At 45.6% G+C, this 12,098-nt stretch overlaps 1 pseudogene; it reads left to right on the forward strand.

Annotated features, from left to right (window-relative positions):
* The first annotated feature begins 11,164 nt into the window (after positions 1-11,164).
* LOC135276847 (5S ribosomal RNA) lies at positions 11,165-11,284 on the forward strand (annotated as a pseudogene).
* The last annotated feature ends 814 nt before the right edge of the window (positions 11,285-12,098 follow it).

A 12,098-nucleotide genomic window follows, 5' to 3' on the forward strand; every position in this document is an offset into this window, starting at 1 on the left:
ACCAAACTGAGGACTAGCTAAAACAGGCACAGGGCAGAAGCAGCTTCTGATAAGACACATCCACCAGTGTGCCATGTCAGTTACCATTGCCATGGCAACACCTGGGAGTTACTGCCCTTTTCTTAGAAAGTTCTGCATAACCCTCCCCTTAATTTGCATAAGTGGGTATAAACATGAATGTGCACTGCCTCTGAGTTGCTACTCTGGGCACACTGCCTGTGGGGTAGCCCTGCTCTGCAAGGGGTAGCCCTGCTCTGCAAGGAGCAGCCCCTCTGCTGCTGCTGTGCACTGTGGCTTCCCTAAAACTTGTCTAATACCACCAGCTCATCCTTGAATTCTTTCCTGGGTGAAGCCAAGAACCCTCCCAGGCTAAGCCCCAGTTTTGGGGCTTACCTACCTGCATCAGCCCTGCTGAATTCTTGTCCCCCACTCTCTTTCCAATGGTTGCTGTCTTCTCTTTATCTTAAATCACCCACAATATTCCTCTTTCTTTGTTTCCCAAAGCATAACTAATGAGAGGCTGAGCTGTTTCACACTGAAGGCTCAGGGACACCAGATAGTTAACATCAGCACATCACAGAATGCACCAACCTGATGTGGCTGTTTTGTGAGTGATCCCTGCCCTGTGGCCCTCTGACCATCCCTCTGCAGCGAGTATCTCCTGGCTGCCTTCCTTCCAAGGTCCAACCCACTCCTGCCATTTGACCTTTGTGTCCCAAGCTCCATCAATTCTCTTCTTGCCATCACAAAGCCCCTTCAAACAAACAAGACAAAAACTCCCATCACTACGGAGCAGAGTGCTCTCTCTTTCTCCTTCCCACTGTGCCCTGGGGCCTATATTTTCACACACACAAAGAGATCCTCTGAAATATTTTTCTAAACAAAAAGGCCACCTACCCCTAAGAAGAACTTGGCCTCTGCCTGACAGTGCTGGAGCTGTTGCAGTCAATTTCTGTTTTAAATAACAGCATCTTTTCTTCTTGTAACTCAATTATAACTTAGGCTGCTGAGCTGGGGCTCCGAGGGTCACCGTCTGTTCCGAAGTTTCCTAGGAGTCACTGAGGCTGGGTGGTGTTTTCTCTATGACCTCTGCTCTCATTTGTTGTTTAGCACACCGCTGGGCACAGGCTGCCGCAGCGGCTCTTCTGCTCTGTGCTACATCCCGGGCCCTCGTGACATCAGCACTGTGGTGGGCAATGCCGGGCCCATTGCCAGGCGGGATTGACTCTGGAGGCAGGGCTCAGACACCAGACCAAATTGAGGACTAGGTAAAACAGGCACAGGGCAGAAGCAGCTTCCCATAAGACACACCTACCAGTGTGCATGTCAGTTACCATTGCCATGGCAACACTTGGGAATTACCACCCTTTTCTTAGAAATTTCTGCATAACCCACCCCTCAGTTTGCATGTCATTAAAAGTGGGTATGAATGGGAGTGCAGCACTCCCTCTGAGCTGCTACTCTGGGCACACCGCCTGTGGGGTAGGTAGCCTCTTACCTCTGGCAGGCAGCTGCAACCTCTGCTTTTTTGATTCAGCGCTTTCTTTGAGTTGTGGGAGTCTAATCAGCCATGCACAGGCACAGCTCAGAACAGCAGAAGGGTTAACACACTCAGGGACAAACGCTGTACCAACAGGGGATGCTGTGGAGATAAACGCCCAACCTCCAGTCCTTCAGAAGGGCAGTTCTGAGTTCCACGCTCCCCGGCTCTCCAGAGGGTGCTCGGAGAATTCCACAACACTGGATCGGCCCTGCAGATTGGGTCCCCATTTCCCACAGGGCTGCACCCTGTCACTGGCTTCCTCCTGCTCCCTTGCTCCTGTTCCCTGGGGTCACCTCCCAGATCAACTACTTGCACCAAAGTCTTTGTTCAGGATCTGCTTTGAGAGACACCCTAACGAGGACAGGGCTCCAGCGGCTGTGTGTTTAATACCTTCAGTGATAACACGTGGGACTGGGCTGGGGTCTGCCGGCTGCCTGTCAGTACAGAGGCTCTCTGCAGAGCTTTGCTGACAATCCCCTGCCTTCCCTACCCCTATTTTTGTGGGGGCAAGTGGCCAGTGGGATGGATCTGCTCATATATTTTCTCTCTCATCTGGGATGTGATGTTAGATATCTCAACTCCAGAAAGCTCGACTCACTCGGGAAAAGTCTTTTGCCAGCCTGAAAAGCCATAAAGTCCTCCCTGTGTGACCAGGAGCAAATGACTTCAGTGTCATATTACGGCCCCAGACTCCAGAAGAACCAGGGTCTGAGGTGTCTCATCTTTTTGGGCCGAGGCGTTAAGAGCTGCATTACTCATTGCTATTGCCTGGTGCCTGCCTAGTCAGGAGCTGCAGAGGACAGGCAGTGTTTTGACAAGTTGATGAAGGCCTAGAGCCAGAATGGCTGTAAAACTCCGCCAACGGGCACCCTAAGAATCCCAGAACACTGCATTTGACACCTAATTCCCCCCAGAATGAGCTGTCTGTTGGAGCCAGGGGCCTGCTGGAGTCATAAATCCTACCAGAAAAATGGCTGTGCATCTGCCCATCTGATGCCTTTAAAGCAGTGAAACTCCTTTTGTCCAGTCTCTGGAGATTCCTATGGCAATCCGATTCCCGGCTGAAGCCATCACATCTGAGAACCTTCCTCTGCTTTCTCTGGATTTCATCTCTCACACCCTAGAGCAACCACGGCTAGGTGGTCCCAGGATCTCCAGATCTGGCCACCACATTGAATCAGAACGTCACAGTTCCTTAGCAAATATCAGGCCTGCATCGACTCTAATCCTTCTACCCAGTCCTGGGAAGTGTGCATTGCTAGACCCACTGTGTCGCTGGGGAAAATGAGACTCAGAGGGGGTGAGTGGTTTGTCTGAGGTTACGCAGGCAGTACTCAGTGAAGCTCCCAGGCAGTCCCAGGCCACTGACTCCACATCAGTGTTTCCTCCATCAGAACATATTTTCTTGGAGGACACAGTGCTTGCAGTACTGACAGAAGAGGAAGTGGGTGACACGGATGTGCAGGCGTTTGTTAAGTACTACTCCTGGGTAGAGACAGCGTACATCCCCTGAGACACGAACTCCCCTTGGGAGCAGGCTCTTGCTCATTTGGGACTGATTAGAATGTGTGAGACTGCAGCGCGCCTTGGCCCTGCCCATCAGCCCCACCGCTCCACATGGCTTCCCAGCTATCCCTGGAGCAACTGGTGCTGTCCTGGACATTAGACAATGGTATTTTGGTTTATTTTTTTGTTTTGGCATTGTTATTGTTTTAGAGACAGGGTCTCACCCTGTCACCCAGGCTGGAGTGCAGTGATGCAATTATAGCTTACTACAGCCTCACCCTCCTGAGTTGAGAGGCAAGCGATCCTCCTGCCTCATCCTCTCAAGTAGCTGGGACTACAGCTGCATGTCACCATGCCCACCAATTTTTAAAACTGTTTGTAGAGACAGGGTCTCACTAGGTTGTCCAGGCTGGTCTCCAACTTTTGGGCTCAAGTCATCCTCCTCCCTCGAGCTCCCAAAGTGCTGGGGTGACAGGCATGAGCCACCGTGCTGGGTGAGTATTCTGGTTTTTATCAGCCTCCAGGGTTGGCCCTGGGAGAGATACATATTTGGGGTCTGGTGCTATATGCCTGAAGGATTTCACCAGGAACAAGGGCCCCTGAGCTGAGGACCAGAATTTGGTTCAATCATGGTGACTCCAATGGAAAGGGGCTCCCTTTTTCCCATCTCAGAGGCTTTGCGGGGCAGCCAGTCAGACCCCCAATGTCCTTTGGAAGCTGTCACCTACGCAACTGAAGGTGTGAATTTCCTCTTCTGTAGCACACACCTTAGACCAGCCTTCCCTCGTCCACGAGGGCATGTTTCTTAAAGTCGAAGCTTGGAGGCGGGGCATGTGTTGGGGCCATGCAGAGCCTCTGCTCTCCGCTCCACAGCAGCCATTCAGAAACAGATCCTGGTTTGGAAGCCTGATTGTACAACCTACGTCACAGCCAATGTTTTCCTGTCAAGAGAGGTTGGCCATTTGTCTGACAGCAGAGGCATTTTTCATATGGCCCTGAATTAATGCAATCCAAACTCCTTATCAGCACCTGCAAGGCTGCACACCCTCAGGCTCCTGCCCTGCAGCTCGTGCCCTTGCTCAGCACTCTCCAGCCACATTGATCCTCTGTGGCATTGCTACGCCCCCAAGCTAGTTGGTTCCCAGTCCACACACAGGGGGCTCCTTCTCTCACCCTGCTCTCCCCTCGAGGCCCCTCCTCAAATCCCCTCTCTGTCCATTGCTCGCTGTCTAACATCTCTTCCTGCTCCTGGCTCTCTATCCCAGGACTGCACTATTTCCTTCCAGCATGACAGTTGTCTGAAATTGTCTTATCTGTGAGTTGCCTATTGTTTGCTTTGCCTTATTAGAATGCAAATGGCTACATTCAGGGGTGTATCTGCATCCTGGAGCACAGTGCCCTGGCCCATAGAACATTTGTTACATGAATGAATTCCTAACAGGAAATAAGACTGTAGCTTCCAGAAACTCCATCTGGAATTCGCAGTAAGTTGATAATGACTTTAAATGATCACTTACGTAATATGGTACAGTCGGTCTTCCCGGCTTCACTGTTTCCCTGCTTTCCCTGAGAGCTCTCTGTCCTGCCTTCTTCCTGCCCTCCCTCTCTTTCCTTTCTCCGTAGCTCCTCCCTTTCTCGTCCCTCCTTCCCTTTCTACCTGCCGTTTGGGAAGCCGCTGATCTGGTAGGCAGACAGGGGAAACCTTCCCACCTGGTTTACCCACCATCACCATCATCAGGATGAAGAGGTCTTTAGAGGGGACCAGAAGGGATGACATCCATCCAAGGAGTCCTGGGACAACCCTGGAGCACAGGACGGCCCCTGGGATTCTCCAAGGGAGCCCATCGCTTCTGAGATTCAGCATCACTGTGGCTTGCAGGGTGCTTGTCAAGAGGCGAGTTTCAGGCCTGGGCACTAGAGGTGAACAACCAGCTAAACTCACCGTGGGTGTAAAACAAAGACCAAGCAGACTGAGCCCCTCTTGCTCAGATAGGGCCAGTTTAGTTTATCTTTAAATGTGTCATGCTTTTCTGGTTCTTACGGGATGCTTCAGTAGAAAGTGGAAATGCTGTCTCCCAAATCTCGCTGAATGACGACGTTCCGAGGAGACCCGCACTTGAAAACACAAGTGACTACTCTTTTGTCCTAATCTTAAATCCCATCACCTTGGCATCAACTGCCGAGTGCTGGTAATGAGTGCTGAGAGGCAATCTGAGGATGGTGATTAGGTATTAAACCTGGGGCACGTATTAACCGAGAGGTGTGTGGCTCCTTTGCTCAGCACCACAAAAGCAGATCTCTGCCAGCAAGCTTATCTGGCCATCAGCCAGGGACGGAGCTGCATTGTGGTAAAGTGAAATGTGATTTTAATGATGATTCTGAGCACATGCTTTCTGCCTCCAGCATGCTAGATTTGTAGATGGCATTTTTTCCCCCTTGGGTAGATTCCAGATGTTGTATAACTTGCGCATTTCTAAGTTACAGCATGGTAGATGGGGACTTGTCTTTTTGTTATGAGCGTGTACAATGTGGGTCGCAGTTAAGCACTGTCAAACAGCCTCCTAACAGACGAGTCTGTGTGGAATACGGCACTGAAAAAGGAACCTGAGCTTTCAATAATTTTAAAGTAGCTGGAAGATACAGATCAAAGCTTTGGATTTCTGGGAAGCCTTTCACCCCAAACAACAGCCGCCCCCACCCCCAATTCACACACACACACACACACACACACACACACACACACACACTGCTCTTCCATTTCATGACCCTTAGACCAATCATACCTACCTATTTGAGGCCTTTCTTACAAATACAGTTTCCTGATCTACCGCGGACTTATCAAAATGATGCCCAGGGTCGATGTGATTGAAAAGCCCCCTCAGTAGGGTTGCCAGTTAAAATTCAAGACACCCAGTGAAATTTCCATTTCAGACAAACCACAGTCTTGAAGTACAAGTATATCCATGCAATATTTGGGGTGTACTTACATAAAATATTGTTTATCTGAAATTCAAAATGGTATTTGTGTTTTTATTTGCCTAATGAAACAACTCTAGTTTTGTGGTCCAGTAAATTGAGAGAATGCTGCCGGCCACAACCCTTCCTAGGAATTTGCGGTGCACCCTGCAAGGTTACCCAGAGTCTCCAAGTTCTCCAGAAAATAAACATACTTGTACTCACGGTTGTCTATCTGATAAATCAGATTTTCCTGGGCATTTTATCTTGCAGTCCAACACGGGGTCCCCTTTCTGAGGAATACTTACAGGAGTGCACATTGGAAAACATGGAATTTTAAAGTGAATATAAGTTAGATGGGGGTAATAAGGCTTCCTGGAGGAAGTGCAATTTGGGCAAACAAAAGGGAAGACAGGATGTGGGCAAAGTCCCCTGGCAGAAAGCCTGTTGATCCAGGCAGGGTGTAGAGAGGGGCTGGAGAGTCACCGCACTGTCCTGGTGGCGTCTGGTGTCCCCTAGTGGAGTGGTCCTGCCCGGAGCGGGTGGTCAGAGAAGTGCTTGTCACCCAGCATTGTAGGACCATGCAGAGACCCAGTGGGCAGCTCCTGACCCTCCTTCTACAGCGGAAGCTTTTGTGGGGTGTGGGCATGAAGCCTCAGGCTACAGCTCTGCAAGACCCGCTGGAACACGCTGGCATCAGCACCTCCCTCTGAAATTCAAACTAACAGGAGCACTGTTTCTGCTTCCTTTCCTCCTCTTTTTCCTCCTTTCCCTCTCCCTCGCTCTTCTTTTTTTTTCTTATTCTCCTTTCTCTTCTCCCCCTTCTTTTGAAGGTAATTTTTTGTTGTTGTTGAGTTATAATTCATATGCCACAAAAGTCACTCTTACAAAGTGTACGGTTCAGTGGTTTTTAGTATAATCCCAAGATCGCACCACTCTTACCACTATTTAATTCTGGAACATGTAATCACTCCCAAAAGAAACACCATATCCATTAGCAATCATTCTCTCCTCCCCTACTCATCTCCTTTCTGTCTCTATGGATTTGCCTATTCTGGACATTTCCTACAAATTGCATCATAAACTGTGTGGCCTATTGCGTCTTCCTTCTTTCACTTAGCTTAATGCTTTTGAACTTCATTTATGTTGTAATACATATTCGTGCTTTGTTCCTTTCTATGGCTGAATCTATTGCACGGATGTACCATAGTGTGTTCATCCTTTCATCAGTTCAAGGGCATTTGAGTTCTTTCTACTTTTTGGTGACTACAAATGATGCTGCTGTGAATATTCGCGTACATGTCTTTGTGCGGATGCGTGTTGTTAATTCTCTTGAGTGTGTACCTCAGAGTGGAATTGCTAAGTCACGTCAATCCCTTTTTTGAGGAACTCTATATTTATTTAAAGATAAATTGGCATTTAACTTTTTTGGGGTCTTCTAACTGTTATCTAAAGTGGCTATACCATTTTTCATTTCTACGGGCAGTGTATGAGGGTTCTCCCTTCCTCACATCGTCACCAACACTTGCTATGATCTGTCTTTTTAATTTTAGCCATCCTAGTGGATGCAAAATGGACTCTTATTGTGGTTTTGTTTTTTATTTCCCTGAGGAAGAATTATATAGAGCACCTTTCTATGTGTTTATCATTAAACTTCTTTGAAGAAATATGTATACAAATATTTCTTCCATTTTTAAATTGGATTGCTTGTGTTTTTATTAAGATTATTCAGTTGTAGGAATTCTTTGTATATTCTGGATGTGAGTCACCTATCAGATACATGATTTGCAAATATTTTCTCCCATTCTGTGGGTTGTCTTTTCATTTTCTCAATGGTGTCTTCATTAATGTTTTTAACTTAAAACTTTACATTTTTAACTTTCCTAATTTCGGGGTATTTCACTTCACCATTTGGAAGCTGGTTTACCACCAAACACATCTGGGAATGTCTCTTTTTTTCTGAAATTAAGTGGCATAGAAATCCTCAAAGAATAAATTTGTAAAAGCATATTTAATATTACAACACAACTCTATGTGTTTTATTAAAGAAAACCCAGTGTTTTCTTAATTCAAACAATAGAAATAATATTTGCAAAATTGTCAGTTTGTAGGCAAACCAAAAAGATGTCAGGGTCCACGTGAAGCTTGCCCTCCTGTGGAGGGGCCTGAAATGGGATTGATGCATTCAAAAGCAGTCATAAGGGTTAACATGGGTGACTAACTTTGCAGAAGATCCTCACTGCTCCAGCCTCAGAAGATGCAGAGAAAAATCTATATTTTTAATTATTTTTGATTATTCAGGATGAATGCATTGCTTTTGTTGACTGATGTGTAGAAATGTGTGCACAGGTATATATGTGAAGTAGTTTTCCATCCTGTAACCTAAAATATGGTTTTGGTTGATATACAAGCTGTAGTCCTTGGGGGAGAAGATTCTTCTTGTGTCTTGGGCTAAGTTGTAAACTTTGACTTAAATGGAGGTTTAACTTGAGAGTTAGCTTGACCTCCCATTCCTAGAGCTGATGGGTAATAGCTGGCAATTTTCTCGACTATACCTATTGGCTTCCACAAAATGCAGCTGGTCCCTGAGACATTCAGACTGAGCTTCTTGGCTGCCTGTGGGTTCTTTCCTGGGGAAAGTAACAGATAAAGTAGGACCAGCTCAAGCCAGAGTGGAGCGAAGGGGGCCGTGGTGATCCCCAGCCTGGGTCTTAGCAACCCAGGTGTGCTCAGATGTGCACCTTCTTTGTTTTGTACTTTGCTCTTAGATACGTCCACCTAGGTGTGAGTTGGGGGTTCTGCAAGTAAACGATCATGTGACCTTGGGCAAGTGTCTTCCCTTCTTCATCCTCCAGGCCAGGATTAGGCAAGTTCCTCTCTGAGGTCCCTTTTGGCTCAAGTATTCTTTCATTTCCCTGGCAGGCGTGGTGGTTCATGCCTATAATCCCAGCTACTCAGGACTTGGGAGGTGGAAGTTGCAGTGAGCCAAGATCATGCCGTTGCACCCCAGCCTGGGTGTCTCAATAATAATAATAATAATAAAGCTAGGTCACAAGCTGGTTTTTGTTTTGGTGTTGAGATTGCTGTGGATGGGCGTAATGTGGCCATTGCTTGAGAAGTGAGCTGATTAAGGAAGCTCATCTGCTCATGTGACAACGGCCAGCCACATTACCCCCTACTCCGTAGCAATCTCAACACCAAACCAAAACCAGCTTCTGACCTAGCTTTTTTAATCTTTTTTTGAGACGCCCAGGCTGGAACGCAACAGCATGATCTTGGCTCACTGCAACTTCCACCTCCCAAGTTCAAGCAATTTTCCTGCCTCAGTCTCCTGAGTACCTGGGATTATAGGCATGAGTCAACCACGCCTGGCTAATTTTGTAATTTTAGTAGAGACAGGGTTTTGTTATGTTGATCAGGCTGGTCTCGAACTCCTGACCTCAGGTAATCCACCTGCCTCGGCCCCCTATGGTGCTAGGATTACAGGCGTGAGCCACTGCACCTGGCCCAAAACCAGCTTCTGAATTCCAGTCACTCTGAACAGACCCAACCAGCCTTGGGCATGCTCTTGGGACCTCATTTGTCACCTACTGTATTTAGTTTAGTTTAAAACCACAAGATCTTTCCTGAAACAAGTTTGAAATTCACAGATTATATTAAATATTAAAATATACTTTATTGCATAACATTAGCAGGCTGTATTAAAATACTCAATAAATCATGTTTTGTTTGCGCCATGGTTATAACATGAATAATACATTAAGAAACTTTTATGCATTTAATAGGATGAAAACCATCTCATGGCATTTCTAGACTTTGCTTCTCTTCACTCTGGCAGGTTAGTGCATTTTGTCACCATCTGACACATTTAACCATCATTTGAATCACCACACTACCTTCAACTAGACTGCTGGGTAATTAAAAGGAACAAGAATAAGCATATATAATAAATTTGGAAAGCTTGCTAATTATGTGCATATTGTCCTATATTCATGCTGCTAATAATTCAAAGGACAACCAACATTGAAAAAAACCCATCATCTAATTTGCCATGCTCTCTCCGACCCACATTTTATAACACTGCATTGGGAGAGATAGAGAGAAAATCATCTTTCTTTCTTTAATCTGCAGGAGTCATTGGAGAGCATAAAAATCAATAGGTCTCCACGTTGCTTAGACTTCCAGCATTTAGGTATTTTGTGGTGTTGTTTCTGTGAATGGGGAGAAGCAGATGCTCCGTAGAGAAGGTGGAGTCTATTTGTTGTACAGGGACAGGGAGTTTGTGCTTGTTTAGATTACGCAGGAGGGTCTGCTGGTTGCTGAGATGTCTAGACTGGTCAGCGCGTTCAAGGTTATTTACTGTAGCAATGTTTGCAATAGCAAACACCTGGAAACAACCGAAGAGTTTGCCAGTGGGATTGGGTTGAATAAACTTGAACATCCATGCGATGGAATCTTCTAGGGCTGTATGAAAACCAATGAGAGAGCCCTCCATGTAGCCATACGAGAATTTCTTCAATATGTCTATTTTAAGTAAACATGAAAATAATAGAACATGCTGCCATTTGAATTAAAGGTGGGGCAAAGACTGTACCTTGCATTCGTATATATGTGTATTAAAAATTCCCTGAGAGGCTAATACCTAGACTCTACAAGGAGTTCAACTGAATCAGCAAGAAAAAAACAAAGAATTCCATCAAAAAGTGGGCAAATGACATGAACAGACGTTTCTCAAACGCAGTTGTGCAAATGACCAACAAACATGAAAAAAATGCTCACCATCACTAATCATCAGGGAAACACAAATTAGAACCCCAATGAGACACTGCCTTACTCCTGCAAGAATGGTCATTATTAAAAAGCTGAAAAGCAGTAAGTGTTGGAGTGGATGTGGTAAAAAGGACATGCTTATACACTACTGGGGGGAATGTAAATTAGTTCAACCTCTATGAAAAACAGTATGGAGATAACTGAAAGGAGATCTACCATTTGATCCAGCAGTCACACTACCAGGTATTTATTCCCCCCCAAAATAAGTCATTATATCAAAATGACACATGCATGTATATGTTTATTGCAGCCCAATTCATAATCGCAAAGGTATGAAAGCAACTTAAGTGCCCGTAGACTAATGAATGGATAAAAAACAAAACAAAACATGTCTATGGCCATACCACCCTGAACGCGCCCGATCTCATCTGATCTCGTGAAGCTAAGCAGGGTTGGGCCTGGTTAGCACTTGGATGGGAGACCGCCTGGGACTACCGGGTGCTGTACAGGCTATTTTTTAAAAAAATTTTTTTATTACAAAAAAAAAAAAAAACATGATACATATACACCATGGAATACTACTGAGCCATAAAAAATAGCAAAGTACTGTCTTTTGCAGCAACTCGTGTGGAGCTGGAGGCCATTATTCCGAGTGAAGTAACTCAAAAGTGGACAACCGAATACTGTATGTTCTCACTTGTAAGTGGGAGCTAAGCCATAGGTACGCAAAGGAATACGGAATGGCATAATGGAGATGGGGATGGGTGGGAGGGGGTGAGGGATAAAAACTACCTATTGGGTACAATGTACGCTACTCAGGTGATGGGTGCACTAAAATCTCAGGCTTCACCACTATACAATTCATCCATGTGACCAAAACCACTTGTACCCCTAAAGCTATTGAAATAAAACAAAAAATTAAAAATTAGAAAATCATTAAAAAAAAAAAAACTCTGGAAGGATACACCAGAATTTATTTGCTGTGGGGGAGGAGGACTTAGATGAATGATAGAAAGAATAGGGGAAAGAGAGTTACATGAATAACTTTTTACGATTTCATAATAATTTGGTCAAATAAATTTTAACTAAGTGAATGTACGACCTAGTCAAATAATTAAACAGTTTGACTCCCCATCAAAAAAAGGTTAAGAAAGTACTCAGTCATTGCAAAAAATGTGAGGTAGGTCTCTTGGTCCTGAAGGAAAAATGTGGGGCCGTCCACTTCCACAGGACACAGGGGCAGGAAGGAACACAGTCATTCTGGAACGAGGACATTCGCAAAGACCAACAAGTTGGAGAACTCCCTCCCAAAGAAAAGAGGGAG

Source organism: Aotus nancymaae, unplaced genomic scaffold (genome assembly GCF_030222135.1).
Source record: "Aotus nancymaae isolate 86718 unplaced genomic scaffold, 86718_ANA_hifiasm-v0.15.2.pri h1tg000028l, whole genome shotgun sequence".
In the NCBI taxonomy this organism is placed as follows: Eukaryota; Metazoa; Chordata; class Mammalia; order Primates; family Aotidae; genus Aotus; species Aotus nancymaae.